Source organism: Anser cygnoides, chromosome 1 (genome assembly GCF_040182565.1).
Source record: "Anser cygnoides isolate HZ-2024a breed goose chromosome 1, Taihu_goose_T2T_genome, whole genome shotgun sequence".
Classification (NCBI taxonomy): Eukaryota; Metazoa; Chordata; class Aves; order Anseriformes; family Anatidae; genus Anser; species Anser cygnoides.
Window position 1 is genome coordinate 136,314,119 of NC_089873.1, and position 17,473 is coordinate 136,331,591.

A 17,473-nucleotide genomic window follows, 5' to 3' on the forward strand; every position below is an offset into this window, starting at 1 on the left:
AAGAATGCCAACAGCATCCTGGCTTGTACCAGAAATAGAGTGGTCAGCAGGACTAGGCAAGTGACTGTCATCCTGTACTCGGCCCTGGTGAGGCCACACCTTGAATACTGTGTTCAGTTTTGGGCCTCTCAGTACAAGGACACTGAGCTGCTAGAACATGTCCAAAGAAGGACAATGAAGCTGGTGAAGGGTCTAGAGAACAATTATTATGGGGATCGGCTGAAGGAAATGGAGTTGTTTAGCTTGGACAACAGAAGTTTCAGGGAAGACCTTGCTGTATTTTATAATTGCCTTAAAGGAGGTTGTAGTGTGGTGAGGATGAGGCTCTTCTCCCAAGCACCAAGTGATAAGACAAGGGGAAATGTCCTCAAGTTGCACCAAGGTAGGTTTAGGTAGGATATTAGGAGAAATTTCTTTACTGAAAGAGTTGTGTGGCATTGGAATAGGCTGCTCTGGGAAGTGGTTGAGTCAGCATCCCTGGAGGTCAGCAAGCAACATATAGATGTAGAACTTAATAGCATAGTTTAGTGGTAGACTTTTCAGTACTAGGCTAAAGGTTGGACTAGATGATCTTAGAGGTCTTTTCCAACCTGAATGATTCTATTATTCTATATAATATGTATTTCATATATATTTCAATGATTTTACACTTTTTGGAGAGTTTTTATAAGATTTTCATGTTCATATCTCTGACCTCTGAAGGGTAATATTAGTAGCAAGCATGCACTACTGTATTTACAGTCTTGTTCCCCCTTTTAATATGTCTATACGACTCCCTCTTAAATTTCTTAAGTAGTTACTGTTGATGGTAGTATTCTGAGCCTCCATCTAGAAAAGACTAAATTGACACTCATTTGCATGTCAAAAGGTGAAAAAGAGCTCCTTGTTGACTTATTTTAGTAAAAAAAAGTGAAAAGTGATGTATATGAATGGAGTCTATAACAGGTACAGACATTTGTTTTCTGAACTGGTTACCAGAGGAATTCATAAATGCTAGTACCACAGAAGTCAATGAAGGATTCATTTCACTGTTTAGCTGTGATTGCTTTCTATTGCAGTATGGATATAAGATTTGCTAGCTTTCTGTCATACAGATAGCAGTGACAATATAGCTAAAACTCACAGCAGAAGATATCTACTAAATCCAAAATCTGATTAATAAAGAACAAATTAAAAATTGATATTGCTATGGAAGCAGTGCAAAGTAAGGTTGGCAACCAGACATCATTATACATTATGTGAGGCTTGTTATGCAAATTGTAGACTATTTTATTTTATTTTATTTTATTTTATTTTATTTTATTTTATTTTATTTTAATTTAATTTAATTTTATTTATTTATATTTTTTTAACAGAAAATTCAATTAAAGTATCTGGATCAAGGTGCGTATAAACTATCATTTTAGCTTGTGTCAAGGCTGCCTTTTAAATGGATCTCCCAGTTGTCATCAGTTACTGTGATTTGGTCAAGTCACCATTTCCATTTTTTGGTGAATGCATTAGATTGTACCTAGTCAAAAGCAAAAAATATATATATATACACACATATATATAATATATATATATATAAAACTATACACACATATAAGTCTGTCATATACACACATAACATAAGTCTGTCATAAGATAGCTGCATGTAGCTGCACAGCAAGGCATGAACCTGGAATTCTTTTAGACATTGTGTGGAGGTTTATGCAAATCCTAAACAGCATCTTTGATTGTAAGTGTGCAAGCAGCTTCTCTAACTTCAGTGCAAACCATGATATGTCTGAATTTCCAGGACTCTGTTTTCATGGAATCGTGAGGATGAAGTACAGAATGAAACTGATCCATGATGCACAATATTCATAGAAAAGTGAATTTCCAGTGCAGTTTATGATGCACAAATCCTGGGTATTTGAATAGTTTATGGAAAATGTTTACTTGAGCAAAGAATTTTTTGTGAGCCACTGCTCACGTTGTATAACCCTTTGACGGTTGACAGTATAACGTCTATCAGGACTGGTTATTTCACTTTAGAAATGTCTCAGCATCAGTATTTCTGGAATGCCTCTTGTACTTGAACAAGAAACAGTATGGATTTTTCTATTTCTGGTAGCTTGAAAACAACTTATCCCAGTCACAGCAGGGCCATAAGGTCATTATAGGGAAGGCCTATCTTTCCTCAACCACAGAGATTTCAGAGATATTGAAAATAAGTTCAATAACTAGAAGCAACTAAACTTTTTATAAAATATTTTTCCCATAAAAATGAAGCTTCAAATAAACTATTATTTTCATAAAATGATATCCTTGGTTTTAGAATTTCTGGCATGCATTTAATCATTATATCCTGATAACTATCTCTTGTAGTTATTTTGGCTGTACCAAGTTAAGCTTAAGTATCACCTGGCTCATTTTGCTACAGAAGCCAGAAGTGATCATATTGGAGAAGAATATTACTATACAAATAGGGCAAGTGTATAATGTTAGTAGAAGAAAGTTATTAGATTTCATCTCCATTTTAATTTTTATATGTGTCCAATCCCTTGTAGTATTTCCCTCTGATTTTTTGTAGTATTTCCCACCCCCCAAAACTTGTATCAGTCTTGATGCCATCAAATGGACTTTCTCTATTTCTTATAACATCTAAAATTGGGCATAATGTTCAGCAGAATCCCATTTAGTGCCAAGAATTATCTACTGCATATTACATATAAGACTTTATTTCAGAGATCCTAGAATACTATTTGTTTTTGTAACATTGTTATATGCTTAACCAGATTTAGTTAGTGACTCATAGTAAACCTGAGATTATTCCTACCTATATCAGTATTCTTCAACACGTTTTGATTCTGTTTATGCTAAAATATTCCAAATTATCCCCACTAAATTTTATTTTCATGATTTATAACCATCAGAAACATTTAGTATGATTCTGAGATTTTCTTCCCGATTCCTTGAATTACCCACAATTTCACCTTGCAATTTAATATGCTTTCCAAGCATTATAAGTTTGTTAACTGCTATACCTTCTAAGTCTATAATGTAAGTAGGTGGAAACAAGTCTAGCATGAGGAGTACCCAGTGGTACCTAATATTCATGTTATACAGCTAATTTGTGTTCTTTTGAAAGAGAGAATAGCATTTGTTTGGCTAGATATATTCATGAAAACAACAACACGCTAGGATCATATTATGCCTCTGTTAGGCATTTAGAAATACATTTTAAATATTGTTTCCAAGATCCTAAACAGAGTCTGGAGTTACATGGACAAATCTACAATATCTTGTAAACATTTTTTTTTTCTTTTTAAAAGAAGCTACTGTTTCCCTTTCTTCAATCATATAAAATCTCTTTTATTCTCTATAACTCTGGAAAATATAGTCACCGATGATCAAAAGTACTTCTAGCCAGGTCCTATAATATTTACAAATATTGTTTCTTCAAGATTTACCACAACAGAAATAATATCCCATAACATTATTTTTGTAACTGTAATTTTTTTTTTTTCTTGCTAAAATTAACTTTATGTTACCCTTGGTCATAATTGGTCTTTTGTGGAGAGCTATGAAAGCAATGAACACAACTGCCTTTCTCAAAATCTGCAATTACTTCTTACCTATTAAGTAGTCAACCTTATTGCTTGTTACTTTTCTGATTACTAAAAATTTCATTGTGTGAACCACAGTTAGTAAGTGCACATCACTAAGCTGTAGGAAGTTTTATTACTGTAACAAGCATGAGAAAAGGCAGGGACAATCTTCCTCCAACTTAAAAAAATTAGTTCAATGCCATTAATGACTACTGAAAACTACAATTAATTGTGTTGTAGTTTTGTCCATGTTGAAGTCAAAAGCATGTAAAAGAAAATAAAACTATTTGCTTTGGAGGTACAAAATCAGATAAAGTATATACCATAAAGTATATTCAAATGGTTATGAAGGTACTTATTTAATATTTATGCCTGAAGATGTTAGACAGGATTAGCTAGGCTACAGAATAAAAACTAAAACTTTCCATGTTGAAGATTCCTTCTAGGTAGAGTCTGAAATGAATGAATGAAATTTAATTCTTCTTAAAAGTCATAAATTTATCCTCTGCTACTGATTCCTGAAACAGTGAGATGAAGATAATGGAAAGCAAAATTATTCACTTAGTTTCTTCCAGAGAGGATTACATGCTTTGAACAAGTTTTACTATTGCTATACTGATTTTATACCAATTTAAGAATAAATTTATGTGCTGTTATTCCTTATTCCAGATAGTTTAAAGCAGATTAAAGTTAGGATCAATGTATTGTGAAATTAATTAAAGAAAACAAAAGTAGAGTATAGTTACTATAGGTAATTCACTTTCATTCACTTTATCTGGTCATAGAGTTTCCACAGTGTTTGCTCTCTCCCTTCAGTTAATACTGAAAGGTACATGCTCAGTCCTGACTCATTAAAGTATTCATCCATACAAGGGTGGACTGAATCCTACCAAAGTATCATAATACACATATCCAGGTAAAACAAATAGGAAGGGAGGGAGGGAGGGAGGCAGGGAGGAGGGAAGGAAGGAAGGAAGGAAGAGACCCCACACAGTCTTTTCCACGTTTGTTTTCCTGTTATTGTATGACTGACCAGGTTCCAATATTAATGGGATCTCTGTGCATCCTCCCTTCCCCTTCATAATGTTAAACTCTCTAAAGCTTCTTTAATTTAACATATTTTAATTTAATGTATAATAATAGTATTAATTTACCTACCATGTTCTTGTAGTTTAAGGTACACATCATGGTACACTTATTTTGGTAGTACTGCTGAGTTTAGTCTCTAACCTTGTGAACAACACTGATAAAATTTTTGTATTGAAAGACTGGTTTGCTGTGAGATCATTACCTAACCCAGTTCCCTGAAAAATAGTCAATACAATTCTTTGGAGCTTAATTAAAATATAGGTCCTGATATTGTCCTCGTTTCTAATTCCTTTCTTCATTTTTATCATGCTTTCCACGTTCATTCTACTATGTGACAGTGATATATGACCACCCTGCTGATGAGCTAATGCTCTATCCAATGAGAAGCACATAGCAGGTAATTTCTTCAGGCAGTGAACACCTGACCTACATTTTTAAGGAACTGTACAGGTCGACTTTTTATCCTCTTATTGTCTGAATATTTGGATGGTAGCTAAACAGCTACAATAAGAAATCCAGGTTTAGACACCTAAGCAATGTCTTTCATAGTTTAGTGGTCTTCTTTCAGCTTTAAATAATCTTGGTGGCTGGTAGTTTACTCTTTATGAGATTATAAATACATTATTTATGCATTTTATTTTCTACAGGTAGGAGTAATTGACTTGTAATTTTCTTGCTAAATATTTTAACAATGTGGCGAGAGAACTATGAAATTTGATTATTTCCTGTCTAGAAATATTTTTTAAAAATTTAATCTTTTGTTTGCTATAAAATTCCTTCTAACCAGCACTATTTTCAGAGCCATCAATGGCAGTGTTTGCAAATAGTATATGGTTACCTAAGGAGTAGAGAAAATTATCATTCGGGAGGTGTCAGTAAGTGATCTGCAAGGGAAAAATATTCATTCTAAAGACCCCAGAATACTGATGAAATAGAACTAAATTGTACTAAAAATATTCATAGCCAGCAAAGTATGCATGTAGTTTCTGTATAAAAAGGCCTTTCTGGACAAAGTCTTGACAACCAATAATAGAAGATATTGATAAATTATTCAGTACTATTTAATACATGGGCTGATGCTGCATTTATTTATTTACTTCCTGGAAAAGTGCTCACAGCCAGTAAAATATTGATCCAAGTACCCCAGCCATAAGGACATATGCTTATAGTCAGTACTAGCAATTGAACTAACACCAAAACAAATCAATACAGATAATTACTATATTCAGTGTTTCTTTTTTTTTTCTGAATTACTGTAAAAACTATATTTATTTAGTTTACAGACATATGTTTTCTTCATTAAACAGTGTTGAACTAGTGTTGAAACATTTTTCATTCTCTAGCCTTATCCACCTCCAAAGCATTTTGAAGCCTTTCATTAAGCAGAGGAGTATATTTTTTCTAAGTCTCTGGAGGGGTAGCCCTGTTTTCATCACATAGTCAATTGAAATACTTGTTTTGACAAAGCTTGTTTTAAAAAATTTGTTTTAAAATGACAAATAAGAGTAAGAAAACATGGGGGATAGTTACCAAAATCTAGAAAATTACACAAAACTTACACTTAGTACTGCTGTGTATCAACAAATGATTTTATCTCAGTGATTAAAGATAAATGCACAGTTTATTCTGCAAGAAACTGAGAATACCTTCATCATTTGCTTAGCAAATACTGTGAAAGTGAATATTTAAAAATACTTTCCAATGAAGATATATGCATTGCAAGGCAATAAATCAGTGGTGATTACTACTGGTGCAGAAATATTCAGGTAATTAACATTGTTTTCCCCAAGAAAAAAAAAATCATTAATCTGCTGCTTTATGATATCTTTTCTTTGTAGTTTCATTTTCCATAATGTAATAATGTAAGAAAAAGGAGGGAAAAGATATAGTTTTGGTGCTGTTTGTTTCTTGTGATTATTTTTTTTTTGTCTTAGAATTTAATAACTATTGCTTACCCATCTCAAGTGTCCTTAAGTACTTGAATTAATCGTAGAATGAATCATAGAATGGACTGGGTTGGAAGGGACCTCAAAGATCATCTAGTTCCAACCTCCCTGCCATAGGATAATAGGATCTTTCTAGCTTTCATTTTCCCTTTAACAGATGTAGGTAGACTTAGATACACTGTTTTCTTGCTGCCTTTTAATGTGAAGTGAAAATGCCAGGGGAGAAAACAACAACAAAAAAAAAAACACGCCATGCTGCCAAAGGGATACCTGAAAAATTTCCTTCTTGTTTTGTAATCAGCACAGTTATTCCACTCTTCCATTCATCCTGACTATCCAAAAAACAGAGATGTTCTCCTGGCAAACATTGCTACCCTACAAAATGAAAGAAAAGAAAACAAAATTGCTTTACTAAATGAATTGCAAAAGCAAATAAGTAGACTGCAGATGGCTGTTACCATAAAATAGTAAATCATAAAATAACTACAGTTACCTCTACTGTCCCAAGTGACATTACAATTTTACCTTGGGCTTTCCACTAAGAATAATGTCATAGATAATATGAATAAATATGAAATTTCATAGCAAGTAATCGCTTGAGGGAGGGTCTCTGTACAATGATTAAATAGGATTAAATATTTAAATGGACCTATGGAGCTTTAATAAAAAATAATAATAAAAAAAAACAGCTGATATGGGATGTTTCCTCTGTGATGTGATTAATGGAGACACACTGCGGTAAACTTTCAAAGTGGTGCACAGGGACTTAAACCTTGTGACTCTCATTAATGCCAGTGACAGCTGAACAGCTAGATCACTGTGTAGCACTTTGAAATGTAATTTTGCTTCAGTAATGGTTTACATGGTATTTGAAATTGTTTTAAGAACCAAGCACTTGAAAGGAAACATTTTATGCAAATTTGGTTCTTCAAAATGATAGTTGAAATTTACAAGCTTGCATATCAATAATTATTTTCCTAAATTCATGCTGTGGTTCTATACACCAAAATGTCAAGATTGCTGAATAATATCTTCCTCAGATTAAGTCAGTGCAAACTATATTCTCAACAGAGTTGATTATAAAATAGTGTTTTCCTTCCGATAAACTTTTGGTTTTACTGGAAAATATTAAACGTAAATGAGGATGCAGAAAATATGAAATAGAATGAAGGCAGCCAGGTTGGATGGAGGAGATCACCTTCCCTCTTCTCTCCACTGTTGTTCCCTCCTACTGTTTTTCAGTGTTATGCTTTGGAAATTTTCAGATTTGAATGGAACATCTAATGAGAATCCAAATGGAAAAAAGGTAGCCAAATAGAGAGAAGAGTTTTTACTTTCATACAGTCTTCATGGATGTAGCAATACTGACTGGATCGCAGTTGTTCATGGAGTAGCTGGTGACCCACATACACAGCAAACCTGATCAGTCACAGCCTGTGCTGTGCTGCACCTACAGCATGAATTCAGCTCCATGGTATGCTGCACAAAGATCTTGGCTGCCGGATGAGCTCAGCAGCTCCCTGTAACTGAGGAGCCTGCAGCAGCTCCCACTAAGTATCAGTGAGTACCACTTGTGTGGCCTTGCCTTTACCTAACAGTGCAACAACAGCTTGTCTTGTGAACATCCTTTTGGTTTGACAGGAAGTTCTCCTCTTTTAAGAAATCCTCTAAGAGCTCAAAGGACCAAAATGTCAGGTAGCCTTTCCACTGTGTGTTGCACCCGGACTACTGGCACATTGAATACTGCACAAGTCAAGGTTCCAGCAATATTATCAATGCTATTCAGTATTATTCTACCAGTATGTCTACAGAACAATTAATTGTTGTTTGTTTGCCAATTTCATTTGTTAAAAGAGAAAGAAAAACTATTCATTGATGAAACTATGTTTTGGGAAATTTCTGGTACTCAAGCTAAATTTCTTGCTACTAGATCTTCTCAAATAACTGATCTTTCAGTTCATAAATGCTGTGCACTAAGAAGTGCACTGCTTCCTTTGGATCCCACAAAAACTGTCTCAAGAAGGAACTATTATTTTATTTACATCCCAGAAAGGTGATAGCAAGTTATAAAATCTTATGTAGTTTCTGATGTTGGGAGCCCTAGGATGGTACAGCACTGGATAGACCTCCAGTCAAGATACAGAATACATGGTGAGGTTTGCTCATCCTACATCAAGAAATGTGTATGGCACAGAACAGTCCTCAAGGTCAAATTATATATGCAGCATGGCATAGCAATGTATGTGCATGTGCTCAGGTTGACTAGTTATGAGCATTAGTTCCCTGATGGTCTTTCATTTAAGACCACTAAAATCTGGAGAAGTAAAATCATGACAGTATTTTTGTAAGAAAAATGAACAAAGAAAAATAAATTGGAGGCTTCTGAACTATTTCTTTTTCACTTCAAAATGTTGGAAGTGTTTCTTCTCTTTAGTTTAATTTGCATTTGTCTGATGAGTTGGTCAATCTATTTTGGACATTTAATGTGCAAATTTAGGATTGTCTCAACATGTCCCAAATAAGTACTAAAATACATATATATAAAGTCATAAAGGATTTTGTAAAGATTAATCATCACAATCAAAATGTTTGCTTCATTAGTTTTAAGTTATTTTACTGGTGTACAAAGTTTACACATACATATACATGCATACTCGTACTTGCGTGCACACACACACAGAGCATATATGTTTTATTTATATTTACTTTAGTTATTCTTATATCTTTTTTTTCATTTCCTATATTTTCCCTAGTTACTTACTTGCCACCAAATGTTAACACAAATCTTAGTTCTTTAAACAGTAGATCACTTTCTACTAAATTTAAAAAAAAAAAAAAAAGTTCTATGAAGCTGCAAACCAGTATAACTTTTCTGACTGTTCAGGCTGCGTAAATGTGTAAACATGGTCAAGAGGTTATGCTGCAATTTAGCACTCTAAAGCAAGTATGCTTAATCTAGTTTTTATTCACATACTCATTTCTGTGATGCAAAAGATAATTTCTTTCCAGAATTTTGCTAAAAAAAAAAAAAAAAAAAAAAAAAGCAGCATTTATAATGATAGTCTTGCTGGTTCTCCACATTCTGTTCTCTAATTATTTTATATCTTGTTAGCTGGTTTCAAAAAAGTCTCATGGAGAGATAAGAACTCAACAAAATTTAAAATCTTCCTCATTTCTGTTCAGTAGAAAAGAGAAAGGCTGTATAAATGCTGCAGATGTGAGAAAGCTTGTCTGAGTACTTGCACTTTCTAACACAACAAAGAAAGACGGAAACCTTGACTTTTGTGGGAAGTGTTTGGGATACATGGGGAAGGTTTAGACTGAAAAAGATGAGAACATGGATACTGTGATCTCTGTCTGGCCTCAGCTAGACAATCTGTCTGCACCCAACCATCTGACACTATCAGTATCCCTGGCAACCAAATCCTGTTTTCAGAGGCTGATCAGTAGTGTTGCTATTGCCTTTTTGAGACAATTCCATCCTTGACTGCTCATTGTGCCTTTTGGGTGCAGTTGCAATCATTCATTTCATTCCACTCTTGACAAACGCTTACTCATCCCTGACTCCTGGTTCCAGTTCTGGCTTGGCTTTCCTACAGCTGTTTATCCTCTGCTTGCTCTACTTTAAAAGGTATAATTAATAGCAAATATAGATTCTCTGTTTTCCTCTATGTTAATCAGTTCCTGATTCTGCTGTTGCTTGGAATGTATGATTTACCTAATGACCGTGAGAGTATATGTAATCATATTGCAAGATGAAGAGAATCAAATAAATTTGTGTTAAAAAGTTTAATAGTTACCACTTGCTCTACCATAATTAGATATTACGATGTCATTTATCAGCAGTTTAAGAGTAGAAAAGAATTACTAACATTTTTCAGTAGAAAGAAATTATAAAATACTCACATGTACACGTTATATATCTTAGTATGTATGTATATATTTCTCTATTTATTTGCACTTGTAACACTGCAATGTAAATTGAATGTCAAAGAAGCCTGATAAATCTGAGAACTTTACTGTATGCATGACCAAAAATGCATTAAAACTGTAAAATGCCATCTAAGTATGCAAGTAAGTTAATAAATAAATAAATAAAATAATAATGAAATTAATTTGCAGCTGTAGAAAAATACACCCTGATGGGTGGTACAAAGATGGCCCTAGAATTACTTACATAATATAAGAAAATGTACTGTCCATGAGATATGAACAAATTATCTGTAAATACTTGCATTTATGACTAATATACAGAATGGATGTGATATCAGATTAAAGAAAACAGAAGCTTTTTGTGAGAAAGCCAGTTAATCTTGTATAAGGATCACAATTTAACCATGTGAGTAATCATAAAAAAGGACTATAAATAATAATACAGGTGGAGTCAGCTCTAGTTGTCACTTAGGCTGCAGCAAACTCCATCGAAAGGCACAGGAGCAGGCTCTCCCCATGTGCCGTAAGATGAGCTGGCGGGGAAGAAGATCGGCATGGCTGAACAGGGAACTTTTACTGAGTGTCTGGGAGAAAAAGAGAATTTATGTCTGGTGGAAGAAGGGACAGGCAACTTGGGGAGAGTACAAGGAAGTTGCAGCATATGCAGAGAAAAAATCAGGAAGGCCAAAGCCCAGTATGAGCTCAACCTGGCCACTATGGTTAAGGACAACAAAAAATGTTTTATAAATATATTAACAGCAAGAGGAGGGCCAAGGAGAATCTCCATCCTTTGGATGCAGGAGGGAACATGACTACTGAGGATAAGGAAAAGGCTGAGGTTCTTAGTGCCTTCTTTGCACCTGTCTTTACAAGTCAGAACACTTATCCTTGGGATACTCAGCCTCCTGACCTGGAAGTCTGTGATGGTGAGCAGAAGAAAGCCCCCACAGTTCAGGTGGAAACTGTTAGAAACCTGCTGCTCCACCTGGACTGTCACAGATCCATGAGTCCAGATGGGATCCACCCCAGGGTGCTGAGGGAGTTGGCAGATGTGATTGCCGAGCTGCTTTCCATCATTTATCATCAGTCATAGTCATCCAGGGAGGTTCCAGATGACTGGAGAATAGCTAGTGTGATGCTCATCGATAAGAAGGGTGGTAAGCAGGACCTGGGGAACTACAGGCCTGTCAGCCTGACCTCAGTGCCAGGAAAGGTGATGGAACAAGTCATCTTGAATGGAATCATGCAATGTATGCAAGACAACTTGGGGATCAGGCCCAGGCAGCATGGGTTCATGAAAGGCAAGTCCTGCCTGACCAACCACATCTCCTTCTATGACTTGGGTGACCTGCCTGGTGCATGACGGAAAGGCTGTTGACATTGTCTACCTAGACTTCAGCAAAGCCTTTGACACAGTCTCCCACAGTATTCTTCTGGAGAGGTTGACAGCCCATGGCTTGGATAGGTACACTCTTTGCTGAGTTAAAAAATGGCTGGATGGCCAGGCCCGGAGAGTGGTGGTGAATGGAGTGAAATCCAGCTGGCGACCGGTCACGAGTGGTGTCCCCCAGGGGACGGTGTTGGGGCCCATCCTCTTGAATATCTTTATTGATGATTTGGACTTGATGGGAATTGAGTGCACCCTCAGTAAGTTTGCAGATGACACCAAGTTGGGGGTAAGTGTCGATTTGACAGAAGGTAGGAGGGCTCTCAGAGGGACCTGTACAGGGTGGATAGATGGGCAGAGGCCAATGGGATGAGGTTCCACATGGCTAAGTGCCACGTCCTGCACTTTGGTCAAAACAACCCCATGCAATGCTACAGGCCTAGGGGAAAATGGCTGGAAGGCTGTGCAGAGGAAAAGGATCTGGGATTGCTGATTGATGCTGACCTGAACATGAGCCGTCAGTGTGCCCAGGTGGCCAAGAAGGCCAATGGCATCCTGGCTTTTATCAGGAATACTGTAGCCAGCAGGACCAGGGAGGTGGTTGTTCCCTTGTACTCTGCTCTGGTGAGGCTGCAACTTGAGTACTGTGTTCAGCTTTGGGCCCCTCATTACAAGAATGATATTGACACCCTGGAATGTACCCAGAGAAGGGCTACAAAGGGTCTGGTGAAGGGTCGGAACACAAGATCTGTGAGGAGCGGCTGAGGGAACTGGGGTTGTTTAGTCTGGAGAAGAGGAGGCTCAGAAGAGACCTTACTGCTCTCTACAGCTACCTGAAAGGAAGGTGTGGTGAGATGTGGGTCAGCCTCTTCTCACAGATAACTAGCGATAGGACTAGAGGGAATGGGCTCAAGTTGCACCATGGGAGGTTTAGGTTGGAAATTAGGAGACATTTCTTTTCAGAAAGAGTTGTCAGGCATTGGAACTGGTTGCCCAGGGAAGTGGTGGAGTCATCGTCCCTGGGGGTGTTTAAGGAAAGGTTGGACCTGGTGCTTAGGGAACTGGTTTAGTGGGAGACGTTGGTGGTAGGGAGATGGTTGGACCAGATGGTCTTGAAAGTCTTTTTTCCAACCTTAATGATTCTATGATTCTATGAACTGTACAGATATCCCTGTTCTTCAGAACCAACTATACAAAACCAAGCATTATTATAAGGGAATTTTATGTTAATACATTCTCCAAGGTTTCAGTGGTTCTGTATGATTGTTCTGGTTACGGGTCTTGAATGTTTGTTGGGGTGAAGTCTGAATGCAACAGTGTCCATAAGCACCTAGGTAAAAGAAGTCCCACTGGGAGATTTTGGGTCTGATCAAGTAGTCCCAAAATTTGGAACTAAGCTTCCATCTGATATCAGCTTCCTATTAAAGAAACATATTGATTTATTCTTATTTCTCATTCTCTCCAAGACATAAGCAATGCCTCACATTCTTACATCATATCTTACATCTCCCTGTCAGCAGTATGAACTTCCTCAGCAGTATTAGTATCTGAGGTTCTAGACTTATATTGAGTATTATTAGTGGTGAAATAACTGATTTAAATTATGAAGACTTGTTAATGACTAAACAGGATATTTACATGAATTGGTCCATCTGGACTGTTGTGACTAGGGATAGTCATGCTAGGGAAGACTTCACAGAGGCCTTAATAAATTCTTGGTTATTCCAGGTACCAGTCTCATAAAGCAAATCTATAAGAAAACAGGTTTAATGAGTTTCAGAATTATAGAAGTATCTGCTTAAAAATACCAGTATGCTTTTAGAATTTTATTTTTAAGATTATATGTCAACTTAATTTAAATATATTTATTACATGTAATCAGTACTAATGCAATTTGTGTCAGAATAGAGGTCCATTTACTCAGCATATTGAAACAGAGTTGAGAGAATTACTGTCCAAAATGCTTACAACCAAAATAGATGAGTAATGGTTAGGGAAATAAATAAAATAATAATAAATATACATAAAGACTGATCACTGAACTATAAGCTATTAAACTCATATAAATTTTCTGATTCTGATTTCTATTTGATTTTAAAAATCATTTCAGCAGAGTATGTCTTGAATTAAACATATTTCCAGATGCCAGGACATATGCCTCGATCACCTTCAGCGGCTTGCAAAAGAAATATCTCCAGTCTTGGCAAGGTAGTGGCTCTTTGATAACTGTCTGAATATATGCTGTTGTCTGATATAGTGTTTGGATTAATTATTTTTTCCTTTAATTTGGAATGATGTTGTCAACCACTCTAGTCAGAACTAGATATGAAGACAGGAGAAAGGGAGTATTTGGGCAGTGAGGAAGCACTTTTGATGCATAGGAGATAATAGTCCTTAGAGCACTCTGAATGAACACTTTGAAGTAGAAAGACAACACTTGTATAATTGCTGCTCAGCTGCTTCTGTCTCTGACTTACTGTTTTCCATTTGCTTCACCAAAGGTAAAGACAGACGAATAAGGAAGAGCACTATATGGATTATAAAGTTCAAAGAAGTTTGATCTACTTGCACAAATTAATACAAAAGCTAATATATAGAAAATATAATATACAGCCAGTCACTAGTGGAAATTTAATTCAACGGTAATTATAAGTAATTATTAAGACTCAACCCTATGTGCCTAGGGGAAATGTTACCCAAAGCACCCAATAGGCATATCTGTATAAAAGTAGATTTGAAATTTTTATTTGAATATGGCATATGATATTTCATAGTGTTCCATGGTTTTGTTTCTATATATCCTCATGTAAAACAACAGTAGGAGAAATAAAATAAAATAAATAAAATAAAATAAAATAAAATAAAATAAAATAAAATAAAATAAAATAAAATAAAAATAAAATAAAATAAAATAAAATAAAATAAAATAAAATAAAAATAAAATAAAATAAAATAAAATAAAATAAAATAAAATAAAATAAATAAAGCCTTCCGTTCATTGTTTAGAAAGATCTTGTAAACAGCATTGAATTCACATGATGGAAATGCATACTAGATCAGTAGATCAGGTCATGTAATAGATCATAAAATGAGTATATATGACAGTGTTTTCTTTTTCTTCATTCTCTTAAAAGTGTTTTTAATTGTTCAGAAGGGTGAAAACCATCATCTCAACATGAAATCATCAAGGACAGAAATGTAACTTCAAGATGAATTGAGGTATGCAGTTTTTCTGCAGATCATAGAACCATAGAATGGCTTGGGTTGGAAGGGACCTTAAAGACCATCTAGTTCTACCACCCCCCGGACTGGGCAGGGATGCCACACACTCGATCAGGTTGCCCAGGGCTGCACCCAATCTGGTCTTGAACACCTCCAGGGATGGAGCATCCACTGCTTCTCTGGGCAACCTGCTCCAGTGCCTCACCATCCCTTGAGTGAAGAATTTCCTTCTAAAGATAATATGTATATAGTTTTAAATTAAAATGTATATGTTTTTGAAGAAAAAGTCTTCTGGAGTGTCAGTCATAGTAAAGTTTGTGCAATGAAAACTGTAATGATTTCTAGCCTGGGGGAAATGCAGGCAAAGTATACTTTTCTTCATTGTGTATTTCCTTTATTTACTTCTTGTTTCAATAAGTTATGTTGCAAAGCTTTATTTTAGCATGTGTGTTGGTTTGTCTACCATGAGGGGAAGAAAACTCAGACTGTTGATATCTATGACATTCTGGTGTGGATAAGTCCACCATGGGACCAATATTAGGGCCCAGCTCCAGATCAGCAAGATACGTTGCCAGGCCTGGGCATAGCTGTAACATGCTCAGCAGGACAAAGGTGAGGGTCCAAACTTAAATGTAGCATCTAAACAAAAGCAGGAAGCCCTCAGCAATAAGTCTTACAGTTCTTTTGCACTATGGGTTTGTTTTCTAACAGCTGTTTCATTCAAGGCTAGACAGTAGCAATACATCAGAGATGGCCTTGAACACATACAGCTAAATCCCTAGACTTGGGAGGTCTAGGGAGGTGCCTTCAGGGCCCTGACAGCAACCATTCTGGATGTTCTAGATATTAATAGAAATTGGTCACATTTTTCCTGTAATTTATGTAGTTGTAAAAATTAGGAAATCTAAAGTTTTCCTTTATAAATGTATTCTTGAATAATATATATTATTATATACATATTCTTGAGTATAATTGAGTAAACTCAAGGGAAATATTTAGATGTAACAATCTATATAGCTGGTCATTTTGCTGTGTTTTCTCATTTTAGACAACATCAGGAATATGAAGGTATCGTGTAGGAACTGCTGGTTTCAGCTAACTGTGTTTACCAACTAAAGCATCATACACAAGCCCTACTTATTTGTACATAGTGTTGTTCTTCCAAAATTTAACATTTTTATTTATTTACTTATTTATTTACATACCTTCTAAATGAAAACACTTTAAAATCATTGAGTGATGACACCTACTCAAGGAAATAAAAGTTTCCCCACTGGGAATCTTGCAAATGCATTATTTTCTCGTCTGCTTCAGCTACATGAAAATGTGATTCTGTTCTTTATATATACATATACTTCATATATATATATATATCACATATATATATATATCAAAGTTACCTCAAGCCTTTCTTCACCATCTGTTTGTATTAAATTAACTCATTTTTATTACAATGTATAATCAATATGTGGATTTGTTTATCTAGAGTAGCAAGTTAGTTACCTGATTCACTTTAGACCCTGAATAACCATGCTGCTTATACCCCAGGCTACACTGCAAACTTGAAAACATCACTCTTAGAAGGATTATTGGAATAGATTCTTCAAAAGTGCTCTCTTGTTGAGAACAAGAACACTAACATGGACACTTCAGTTTAGTTTTTTTCTGAGCTGTTTTCTGGAGAAAACCAACTGTGTTTGCGACCAGTACAAATAAAGTCTGAATAGAATTCACTTCTGTCATTTCTTAACAGCAGCAAGAATGAAACTACAACAGATTGCCCTTTTCTCTATCTTATCAAGGCTCTCAAATGCAATCCTACAAGCATTGGATCCATCTGTACATTCATATATTCTCATGCAATTCCCTAGAGCAAGAAATGCATGCTACCAAAACAAACAAAAAAACAACAACAACAAAAAACAACAACAAAAACCCCATGACTTCTTTAGCAAGCTGACGCATAATTATTATTAGGATTTTAGCAATGACGCACCATTGTTAGAAAGCATATTGGATTTTTACACATTGCCTTCAGTGTGAGTGCTTGAAACCCTTACATTAGGGGAATAATATCCATTGGGGGTTATACTTAACCACTCCAGCAGTGCAAACAAGTATACATTGTATGGACTGTACAAATCCACATCTTTTTGAATTGTTCAGGATTCTCCTTATAACTTACACGCAATTAACATATACCTTGTGCCACTGTTTGGTGATGTTTAATGTTCTAACACCACCAGCAGTGCATAAACTATCACAAACTAAAGAGATATTAAAACAAGACAAAATTAGGCAGATTATTTATGCACAACAAA

General features: G+C 35.6%; 1 long non-coding RNA gene across 1 annotated transcript in view; it reads left to right on the forward strand.

The window, feature by feature from the left end:
- Positions 1 to 9,881: 9,881 nt before the first annotated feature.
- LOC125181298 (uncharacterized) overlaps positions 9,882 to 17,473 on the forward strand; it is a 67,852-nt gene continuing 60,260 nt past the window's right edge. The window contains exon 1 of the long non-coding RNA XR_010826505.1: positions 9,882 to 10,241. This is a non-coding gene — a long non-coding RNA (uncharacterized lncRNA). The remainder of the gene's footprint in view (positions 10,242 to 17,473) is intronic.